This window comes from Lactuca virosa, chromosome 4 (assembly GCF_052849685.1).
Source record: "Lactuca virosa cultivar CGN04683 chromosome 4, Lactuca_virosa_CGN04683_v6, whole genome shotgun sequence".
In the NCBI taxonomy this organism is placed as follows: Eukaryota; Viridiplantae; Streptophyta; class Magnoliopsida; order Asterales; family Asteraceae; genus Lactuca; species Lactuca virosa.
Window position 1 is genome coordinate 83302465 of NC_136429.1, and position 12625 is coordinate 83315089.

Below are 12625 nucleotides of genomic sequence, written 5' to 3' on the forward strand. Positions count from 1 at the left end.
AGTTCGCTTCATTTCTCCGGAAATAGGGTTATAGGGATGGGCAAGAAAAACTGAAATCGAACAAAAAAAGATTGAACAAAACCCAAAGCTAAATCAAAAACAAATCGTTTGCTTCCAAAACTTTTTTTTTTTTTTTTTGTTACAAGGTATGGTTTTTTGGGAAGCGTTTTTTTTACATAATAATTTATGTTTTAAAAAATTGTACAATTTGTATATTACTCTAAAACCTAAATTGTTGTGCATAAGAAAGTTATCTGTTTCGGCTACCATTATATATATATATATATATATAAAAACAAGAAATGAAATACATCAAAACTGAATTGTTTTGAAAAATAAATCCATTTGGTTCTAAAACCATTTATAGATTCTACATAATCCAACAATTGGGAGTAAGAGAGTGTGAAATCAATTCCACTTAACATTTCCATTAGGCATGTCTTCCCAAATACATATCACAAGGTTTGTTGTCAAAGTTTGAATATGAGACTGCGATTTAGGTTTACAATAAATCAAGCAGCTGTAGTCTTACTTTGGTAGACATATAAAACACATATAATATCAGGTTTCGAAGAGAGTTTAGCTAGGCTTCAACATTCAATTTCAAGGTAATATAATTAATTGGAAAATATTGGTCATGATAAATGGGCAAGGCTCCAAATATATGTTTTGTAACATCCTGAAAATTTCAAATATATTTTTCATTTACAAAATAAATTAACCAATTAAAACATTTATCTCTGAAATCATTAAGTAACATTCATTTGGTAAAATCGCACATTATCATAGTTAATTTACAAAACCACAGAAACGAATATTTTAGATGCGTGTGTACAACCCCGCCGAGCTTTCTTCTCACGAACAACCTACAAAATATTTTATCCACAACTGTAATCATAAAGCTTAATGAATTCTCCAGTATACTACATATTCCACCATAAATACAATGCATCCACATATAATCCTCGACTCTAGAGTCGAGCAACCAAAACTCCTATCCATATACATATATCATACATAACGGGCCCAACCCAACTCACATAACAAACCCCGCCAACAAACATACAGGCCCCATCCAACCATACATAACGAGCCATGCCCAAGGAGTAAACGAGCCCAGCTTAAACTCCATTGCCAAGAGCTACATCCTGGTCTTCTGTACTATTAATTGGGGTCAAATCCTGACCTTCCATACAAATGCCAAAGCTATACATAGTCGGGATGAGATAGACATTCGAACAAATGATCCACCCAAAAGCAATAAATCAAACAAGAACCATGTAGTCGAGCATTAGACCAAGAGTTCTCAGACTATCCCACTTGACTGCATACAATCTCTTAGGGTAAACATTCAACAACAGTCAATACTATCATTAACCTAACCAATCATGACACCTAGCAGTATCATACAATCAACAAGCAAGGCCCTACCGGTCTGGCATACCAAGACAACAAAGGTCCTATATTGCATAAGCATAACAAGGAGACAACCTACTTAACTAGCATACTTGTACTCTAACAGTACCACTATCATACCATGCAAAAGTATATTATATATATATACATGGCATAGTGAGAAACTCACTTGAACTGAAGAACCGAAGAAGTACAACAACATTCTCACACCATGCACTGCTCAATTAACGGTCAACCAGGTCAATATCTACCACGACATAGTGATCTCTTGTCTACGTCGTGGGCATGTCCAGACAAAATAGGCGACACGCAGGACGTTGCCACGTCGTGGGCTTTCCTTGGCCACATCATGGAATGTCAGGACCAAAACAATCACGAAGCGAGACTCCACCACGTCGTGGTCATTCTTTGGTCACGTCGTGGCCACTGCCAGAAATCATTTTTCTCACATTAAGGACTTAATCCATTAAGTCACCTTTGCTCCAACTTTCCAAAGGGCTTCATTGCCCTTAAATGAACCATAAAAATCCTTACTTTATGGACATGCATGTCCAATGCATGTCACTCCCACAACTAGGTCAAAAAGGGTAAGAAATGGAGTGAAAACTCCATGCATTGCACCAAACAACATGAAAGTCTAGATCTGGAACATAAGATAACCAAGGGACCTCAAGAAGTGATAAGTTGCCAACTTTATCAGAACCAACCATTCATGCCAACATATTAAGAAGAAAATGAGCTCAAAACCTAGATCTACAAAGAATGAACCATAAAGGTGGGAACTTGGAGACTTACCCAAGTCTAGAAAATGCAGACATGGAGACAAGATGTTAGTTGATCCTTTGCTCAACAAAGCCTTCCTACAACCTTCAAATGGCCAAAACACCAACAAGGAGTTCAAGATGCAAGATGAGAGGCTAGGGTTTCGAGATAGGAGGTTGGAGGCTGATGGAAATGACCTAACCCTAGAGTTAAGGCCTTTAAATATGGAGAAAACCCTAGAAATCGTGGGCTTGGGCTGCAGTAGATGCCACGTCGTGGCTGCCATCCAAAATGCGTGTTCCTAAAATTGGCTTGCCACGTCGCGGCACAAGGTTTTTCCCAAAAACCTTACATTTGATCCCTCAGAGCCCTCAACTGATTTAATCTGGAAAACGGGTGTTACATGTTTAAGTATATTGACTTCTTATCTTTTTGATGCCATGTACATGTTATCGAGAAGAATGGGAGGTTTGCCATGACATGAGGTATTATGAAACGCAGTGATGCTGAAGGTGTGTGTGTGTGTGTGTGTGTGTGTGTGTGTGTGTATATATATATATATATATATATATATATATATATATATATGTTATTGTGTGGATGTAGGGATGAATGTGGACCAATGGTTTTAGTTGTTTTAAGAAAGTGATTTACCTATATTATTAAATTGAAGAAAATAGAATAATCACATAAATCTCATTGTAATAGATCTATTAATTTTAGAAATTTGATTTTAGAGATAATAATTCTCTTAATTCGGACATTATAATAGAATATGTTTATGAATATATTGAAAAATAAAAATATTTTTGAACCATAAAAGAATACACATTATGATAGAATATATATTTTCATCGCATTCTTAAAAAATAAAAAGCTCTATATAATATTCTATGATAATGTAACACTCACTAATAACAAACAAACAATGAAAACTGCATTCTTTTTGGAAGATCAATGACTATTATTCATCTCCATCTCGCACACCATCCTTCATTCCCTTGATCATCGTGTTCCTTTCACGCATTCTTTAAGAATAACTACCATCAAAATCGAATTATTTAAGAATAATTTTTTGTGAGAATGCTTTTATATGAAAAATAATAAACAAATATTTATGGGCTTATTTCTAATGAGATTGTAGTGGGTTAATAGCATCCCTTTCCCCTTCATCTAAAGCTTAATCATATGTCCTTCCCCTTTTTTCTTGATTTGAGCCCTATCTATGCGTGGGGGTGTGTATGTTGGCGATGTTGGCTTGATATTTGTCTGAAGACGATAGAGAGATGAAGGGAATCACAAGTGGCGTTCAGTCAAGATCCAAACTTAGATCGAAATTAGAATGAGATGAAATTTAAACAGATAGAGTTAAACCTAGATCGGTGAAACAATCATATTTTTCTAATATCGCTAAAGCCTTTCTCGGCGTTGGGTGGCAATGGTGGCCAATGGTGTTGGCCGGCGAAGGGGCCAGCTCTCTGGCCCTCATGTCTTTTTCGATCGTGGGTGTTGTCTTCTACAATCGTGGGTGGGTCGGGTTAATAAAAATGAATTAGGCTTCAATTAAAACCGATATCCTATTGAAAGGAATATTATTTAATTTAACAATTTACCAAAAATAACTAGTAGCCAAGATTACAAAATTACACTTGTATAAGTTTTTGAAATGATTGGTCCACATTAGTCTCTACATCCACACGATAAATATAGAGAACACACACACACACACATCCTTCATATTTTTTCACGTTTGTAATGTATCGATATACATAATGCAATACTTTTTACATGATTCGAGGAACACTTCCGAAACAATTGTTATTTGGTAGTTCAACGCATGAATTTAACAAAAATAAAGATTTAGTCTCAAAAGATAGAAGAATTCAAACACATAATATTTACATATCCGACGTCTTATAAGTTATATTTGCTCATCTATAAATTACATGTAAAAAATAGACGTGAAAAGGATTAAAGAAATGGATATCTCTGATAAAGTCTCAATATTTTGGGTCACTTTACGGTTTAATCCCAACATTTATTTTTTGAACAAAAAAGGCCAAATTATCTATAATTTTATTAGATAATCTATCATTTTCTATTAAAAAAAAATAAACACTGTTTTGTTAATTTGGACAAAATATAAAATAATCAGAACTTTTTCTATTTAAAAAATAAAAGTTGAGATTAAACTATAAATTGGGCCAAAATATTGGGACTTTATCGGAGATTTCGCTTAAAGAAATACAAAAAACATGAGTATCATTTGCTAATATATTTGCAGGAACTGCAGACTTTCATTTAGTGTATATAACGCCATAGTAGCAACAATAGATTGACAAAGGGATCATGTCATAGTTGGTATATTATGAGTGTATAATTCTATACATATTGTTAAGTTGATTTTTTTAAAAATATTTTGGAATTTGTGATGTTTTGTTTGGAAAAGAAAGGACTTTCTGTTGGTATTTTACAATGATAAAATCATCCTCTTTTGTGTTTCAGATTTCCCTCTTTCATCAGAAAGAACAGCTTCGAAAACAGCTTTCTGTGTCCCTAATTCAAAATTTGCAAATTTACAAATGACAAAGCAATAGTACATAAAACAAATACATAATCATATTGCAAATATATTGTTTGTAATACGATAATGACGAACATAATGAACAATGTATCAGTTAGTTGGTGGAAACAATCAAAGTATGAGTACTGAAGTGTAAATTTAACAAGATAGGAGGCAGACTGCTATGATATGGTAAAAACTTTTTTTTTTTGTTTTCTCAAAAATCTTAAATGGTGTCTAAAAGTATTCTTTGTTTATTACAGAAAGCAGCTAAAATGCTATAATTGGGTAGATTCTTAAAGTGCCTTACATTTGTATTATATTAATCTGTTATTCAAAAAGTTTGCTATATTTTCTTAAAGAAAGATCAAATATTACTTAATTTTGGGAGAGTATCTAATACTTGTTTTCATATTTGAGGAATGAGAGAGATGCGATCCTATTGCTAATTTTTCTGTATATATTTATGTTTTATTCGATAACAATTATTATTTTTCTACTGATTATTTACAATCAAATTGACCATGAATGATTAATTGAGTTTGTACTAAAATTTAGTAATTGCATTTTTTATAATAAATAATAAATTACACTTAGCAAATATGAAACAAAAAAAAAATCATAATTAAAGTTGAAAGATCCACATTAGTAAACATGTTAACATCAACATATTAATAAACATATATATATACATAAAACATTAGTAAATCAAGAAAACGTCAACATATAGAAGTTATGTATGGATAAAACATTCACAAAAAAAAAAAATTGACTTTAATATAGATCAAGTTTCAAACAAACACAAACATTCACCACCAGATGCTTGAAAATAAAATAAAAGAAGTCTGAAACAAACACTGAAAATATAAAAATCTCACAACAAATGTATCGTAAAGAATTAAAACTTATTCTAGGAATAATTCCGATATTAGTTGTTTCTAGTATCCTTAGTTCGAACACTATATTGGTTAATTCAGTTAAAATCAAAATGTTCAGTGAAAATACGATAACTATTAATAAACGGATTTTCTTAGTTAACTTCATATCAATAAAAATATATAATTTTTTTTTAAAAAATAACTTATTTAAATTCAAATGAACCAGTTTTATCCGAGATATCCGATAATCGTATATTATATGCTTTCTTTTTAATGCATAATAGGTCTTTACAATTTGATGTCGTGTTTGTAGGTTATATGCAGCTTCATCTTTATTATATTCTCTTATTTATAACAAAAATATCGCCAATAATTGTTTAAATTATTGTTAATCCAATATATGTTTACGCATATAATATATAAATTTATGGTCAATCTTAGAGAAACAAATTGAACGAATATGTCTTTAAAAAGACAAACATAAGGGAGTAGTTTATTTGCCACCGACGATTTTTCCAACAACATTTAAAAATTATGACCATGTAAAATATTTAATTATATTTTTAAATATAAAAAATAAATTGGAAAATAAAGATGCCTATCATTTTTCCTGAAGTCTTATCCTCTTGGAGCGTTTTGACGAAGTGAACCCGTGGATAAACCGAAAACCATAGATCAATAGCATCATCTAACTGATGTAACCATGTGTTACTGCTGATGCGAATCATCCAATCATCACTGATAAAACTGTATCCTTGATACCTCGGATACTCACGGTAGGTTGGTTCAATTTGGAAATGGTTCGATCAATAGATTCTCTAAATTAAAGAAATACATCAATTGTAAAGGAACAACTTCTTCCATTTTTTCTCTCTAATAAACAACGTAATACTTTTAAACAAAGTACTTTAAATAATATATATAACCATGTAAATAAATATAAACGATTTTTCAAACTTACATTTCGATCAATGTGGACAACGAAGAGTTTGTACGCACTAACATTTCTCTAAATGAAATCCACTAGGACCAGTTGTCAAAATATACCATAAATAAGGATTTAGTAGCAATGAAAAGGTGTTAACATACGTGTGTCCATCCATGATTCTACAAAAAAAAAATCAATGCTAACTTTATTTATTGGGTATAAGTAATAATAATAAAATATTATTTAAATAAGTTTGGGATCGACTAGAAGGGTGAAAGAAAGAAAGGTGTGGAATATTATGGCATACAGGTGGAGTATTGAGAACAACTATTCATCAAACATTTTTATGTAAATTTACATGAAATTCGACTATAAGTCGTCAATACGGATACACAGTTTGTGTCATAATAGAATTTCAAACAGGTGGAGTATTGAGAACAACTATTCATCAAACATTTTTATGTAAATTTACATGAAATTCGACTATAAGTCGTCAATACGGATACACAGTTTGTGTCATAATAGAATTTCAAGCAGATTTACATAAAAAGTTTGAACAATAGTTATTTTCAATACTCCACACGTATCATATCTGATATCTCCCTTTCTCTCACCCTTATAGTAGATCTCAAATTTATTTAAATAATAATTATTATTATTACTTATACCCAATAAACAAAGTTAGCATTGAAATTTTTTGTAGAATCATGGATGGAAACACGTATGTTGACACATTTTTATTGCTACTAAACCCCCATTTATGGTATATTTTAACAATTGGTCCTAGTGGATTTCATTTGAAGAGATGTTAGCTTGTACAAACTGTTCATTGTCCATGTCCACATTGATCCAAATGTAAGTTTGAAAAACTGTTTATATTTTATTTACATGGTTATATATTTATTTAAAGTACTTTGTTTAAAAGCATCACGTTGTCTATTAGAGAGAAAAAATGGTAAGAGTTGTTCCTCTACAAATGATGGCTTTCTTTAATTTAGAGAATTTATTGAGAGGTGTTTTCTCCTTGAACCATTTCAAAATTAACCAACCTATTGTGTGTATACAACAATGTTGTCAATAGCATCATGGCGATCACTATAGCGAATAGTGAGACAAGACAATGCAGGGTTCATAGCGACTGTGTGTCGCTATAGGGTTCATAGCGACTGTGTGTCGCTATAGGGTTCATAGCGACTGAATAACGAATAGCGACATAGCGATCTGTTCATTTTTTTTTAAATCGCGTATAAATAGTCCCATTTTAGGGTTTTTAGTTGAATAAGTCAAAGAGAGCATCGGATATCTAAAATTAACACTTGTTTTTTTTTTTTTTTTTGTAATATACATGTTTTAGAACTTATTTGAACTAATAGTCTTGGTTTTTAACTTATTTATTAGTTATAATTGCTAATTAGTTATAACTGCTAATTAGGTGAAGGTAAAAATAGTACTAATTCACTTAAAAATAAAATAGTCGTCGCTATTTCATAGCTATCGCTACATAGCATATAGGTAGGTGGTCGCTAGTACCACGCTATCGCTATCGATAACACTGGTATACGAGACATCAAGGATACAGTTTTATCAGTGCTATTAGAGGATTCGCATCAGCATAACACATAACACATGGTTAAATCGGTTGGGCGATGCTATTGATTTATGGTTTCCGTTTATCTATTGGTTTCCTCAGTCACAACTCTCCAAGAAGAGGATAGGACTTCAAGCAAAAAGATTGATATTATTCATTTTTGATTTATTTTTTATATCCTTTTTATATTTAAAAATGAAAATGAATAATGTTACATGTCACGATTTTTAAATGAAGTTGCATGTAACACCACGGATACGGAATCAAATTGTAAAAACCTAATATGTGTTTAAAAAAAACATATAATATACGATTCTCGAGTAAAACTGGTTCATTTAAGTTCAAATAAGTTTTTTTGTTTTAGAAAATTTATATATTTTTTATTGATATCAAACTAATTAAGAAAATCCATTTTATTAATTATTATCATATTTTCATTTAACATTTTGATTTCAACTAAATTAACCAACATAGAATTCAAACCAAAGATACAAGAAACAACTAACATCAGAATTATTCCTACAAGAATTTTTAAATCTTTTTTTATAAATTTAGTGGTGAGATTTTTATATTTTCAATGTTTGTTAGTTTCAGACTTGGTCTATTTTATTGTCAAGCATTTAGTGGTGAATGTTTGATATTTTTGGTGTGTGTTTGTTTAAGACTTGATCTATATCAATATCATACATTTTTTTGGTGAATGTTTTATCTATACATAACTTTTGTATGTTGAATTATTCTTTATTTACAAATGTTTTATGTATAGATAAGTTTATTAATATATTGATGTTAACATGTTTACTAATTTGTATCTTCCAACTTCAATTGTAATTTTTTTTATGTTGATTTTTTTTCTGTTTCATATTTGCTAACATGCTAATTGTATTTTATTATTTATAATTGAAATTACGATTAACAAATTTTAATACAAACTCAATTAATCATTCATGATTGCTTCATCGGAAGTCCACGAGACATGCAAAGAAGATATCTAGATGTCATGACTTTAGTTTAAGATGGCGGGAAGCCTGATATATTCTTTACAATGACATGCGACCCAATATTGAAAGAAATTGATGATGAACTATTGACAGGCATTAAGATCGGCCAGAATTATGAGAGCTTTTTGTGTTAAGTTAGAGGATTTCAAGGTACAATTATTCAAGAGGTACACAATCGATGTGATGGGGCATATGTTTATGTGGTAGAGTTTCAAAACGTGGAGTGCCACATGCATATTTCCTCTTAATAATAAGAGTTGGATATAAAATGACCAATCCAGACAATTATGACAAAATGGTGTGTGCCAAATTCCAAACCTAATAAGGTTTTTGAAAATGCACGATTTGGTCAAACGTCACATGATGCATTGTCCTTGTGGTATTTTATGAGAAAAAAAGTAGGCATAGTACGCAGGGTGTGCCAAAGGAACGATTCCATACTTTTAAACCTTTGGGTATAAGCGGTAAAAAGATGCATGTCTTGCAGTTACCATGGCTGGAATTTATAAGTACAAAAATTAAGAGTATAATGCTTTAATAGGTAATGAAAAACAAACAAATTTAGTTTCTTAGTTAGAAAATAATAAAAGTACAATGACAGCCTCAAAGACTAATATGGTGATATGTTAATTATGAAGCACAGAGATGGTTGCATGGTCTAGTACTAGCAAAAATAAAATCATTGGTTGTGTATCTTAAGAAAGGCAGGTATTAGATTATGTAATGATGAATAAATTGTTTCACATTTAGTATAAGGATATTGCCTTACACCTACCACTTTTACCTAGCATCACATTGAAAATTACAAATAAAATGGAAATACCCTAATGAGATTGAAAGAAATTAAAGCAAAATTTTAAATAAAAAACAGAGGGGGTCAAAACTTACAGGTGACCCATGGCCATCAGAATCCACTTTGTTGCTTTTTTTATTAAAAAATGATTTCATTCCACAACACTGATGGAGCTCATCTCTCCTAATTCTGTAAGTATGCAAATTACAAACGAGTAAAAAGTAGAATCACAATAAAGATCACATATTATTGGATATATTCTTTGTAAAGAATGCATATAGGTAAAACAGGAAAAGGAAAAAAGAAAAATAATGCTTTATGACTGTTGTAAACCATAATTCCACAAGAAAAACCACTTCATGATGTTTCTTAGTACCAAATAACAGACATTTAAAAGTAATAAACAAATCATCAGGAATGGTCAACATAACTAGATAACATTAGGAGTGAACTACAACTACATTGCTTGCCAATTCATGAAGTCACGTGTCCATTAAAGATAGAAGAAAATGAGGTTATCATGTTATGGCCATGAAAATTTACATATTAAATATAGAAATATGAGTAGATCCAAGAGTTTGACAGAATTCCATTATTAGTAATATTAGTAATATGCAGATCAAAGGAAGAGATACAAGAAACAAATTAAATACTAACTTATGGAGTCTTACACGATCACATAAATTTGAATAAAACCTGGTGATCTCATAAAATTATTTTTTCATAACATTGAATCTACAAGACGTACGTTCTCAAACGAGCAACAAAACTAACCAAACACACCAGACGTTATCTATCAAACGATCAACAACACAATACGACAGAAACAAACCTAAAAAATCAGATTTTACAGAAAAAAAAAAATCAACGAAAAGAAAATGAAGATGAGAGGGTGATAGTAGAATCCTAAATTAGAAAGAGTAAATCAAAACCATAATTGACAGAAGAAAATTACATCAACATTATCAATTACAGAAAAAACCCTATAAACGTAAAATAAAGAAAAGAATAAAAATAATGAAACTTACAGAGAGTTCTTCGATTGCAGACATGGCCGTGGGTAGATTCGGGTCTCGGGGGACCGTAGTTAGAGAGATGGACATGGGTCCGGGGGTGTTTGGGTCTCATTGAATCACTGAAGAACAAGAACGTATATATAATTAGAATTCCTAACTTTCTAAATTAGAGAATCAAATTTGTTGCAAGTCATTAACGCTCACAAACAGAATTGAAAAAGAAAATTACGCAAGCGTTTAGAGAAGGAATTAGTAAATACCTGAAGAACCGAAAAACACAACCCAAACTTTTTACGATTAGGGTTTTAGTTCTCTAACAAGGAATCTCACATATGGCTTATGTTCTACGAATCCGACAGTGGTAAAGCGTATCCCAATTTTTTTTTTAGGGTAAGCTAATTTTTTTCCCGGGGTACTTGGGTTTCCCTGGTTCGGTTTTAAACTCAAATCTTAATCGAATCCTTAGCTAACCTCAAGTCTAGTTATATAAAGATGAAGTTGAAGTATATTTTGATACTTGAATCGATGTGGGACTCAAAGTAGATATCAAATAAAGCGTGAGGATAGCAGGTTTATATAATAGAAAAAAATGGCTGAGTTTATATGTGTTTAGCGATGTGCGATATAATAGTTGGGAAAATAAAACAAAAGTAGACAAAGGATATGTAAGAAGCGAGAATTGATCTAGAGACCTTTACTTCAATAAGCCAACGCCTTAACCAACAGACCAACTGTTTGTTTGTGTTCATAAGTGGAGGGATGCGTATATATACACTATAACGATTTTTTTTTTAGGAATACGTGAACAAAAATTACACTACCGAAAAAAATTTGAGGGGTATCCCGGGCTACCCCGGGATCCGCCCCTGAATCCGAAGGAACGAAGGAAGAGGAAAAATATACTGCAACGTAAATCCTTAGACTACCCGACCCAACCCATTCCAATCCACTTTTATTTAAAAAATATATATAATTTATTTTTATTTATATTTACTAAAAACTACTAGAAATACTAAAAATAAATATTTTATTTTGAAACAAATAAATTACTTATTTTAAGCATAAATTTAAATAAGAATATATAAAAAATTATTTTGCATTCATCAAACATATTTAATAAAATAGATAAAATAAGTTTCAAACACGAAAGATGCAAACTACTTAATTATTCTTCAGAATTTTCTCCATATATGCTCAATCAAATCGTTTTGTAGAGTGTTATGAGTTTCTCTATTGCGAACTTGTGCCCTATTGATCATATAATTGGATATATTTGTAATTCATTGAGTAGAGTATTCAAAAGATTGTTTGTCTTTTGTAGTTATAAATTTGGATGGATCATAATAATGAAAGTATGTGTGTCGTTCATCCTCAGGAATCATATTATGAATTATGATACATGCAATCATAATTTTACTCATCATATCTTTATCCCACATAAGACAAGGGCAGTGAAGATATACAAAACGAGCTTGTAAAACTCCAAATGCTCGTTCAACATCTTTTCTAGCAATCTTTTGATGTTCAGCGAACAACTTGTGTTTTCGAAGTTGTGAAGAACTTATTGAATTGACAAAGGCAGTCCATGAAGGATGTATGTCATCAATACGATAATAAGCCATGTTATTTTGTCAATCATTCACGGTGTAACTCACCTTTGGTGTTTGACCTGCCAAGACA

At 31.2% G+C, this 12625-nt stretch overlaps 1 long non-coding RNA gene across 5 annotated transcripts; it reads right to left on the reverse strand.

Annotated features, from left to right (window-relative positions):
* Positions 1 to 663: 663 nt before the first annotated feature.
* On the reverse strand, positions 664 to 11324 carry LOC145105915 (uncharacterized). Of its 5 annotated transcripts, none has more exons than XR_013707440.1 (4): positions 11206 to 11324; positions 10958 to 11064; positions 10025 to 10118; positions 664 to 866 (listed from the first exon to the last, which is right to left on the reverse strand). It is a non-coding gene; the product is annotated as an uncharacterized LOC145105915 (long non-coding RNA). The 5 variants fall into 5 exon arrangements; XR_013707437.1 differs by lacking the exon at positions 664 to 866 and adding an exon at positions 2969 to 3218; XR_013707436.1 differs by lacking the exon at positions 664 to 866 and adding an exon at positions 4208 to 4734.
* Positions 11325 to 12625: the final 1301 nt, after the last annotated feature.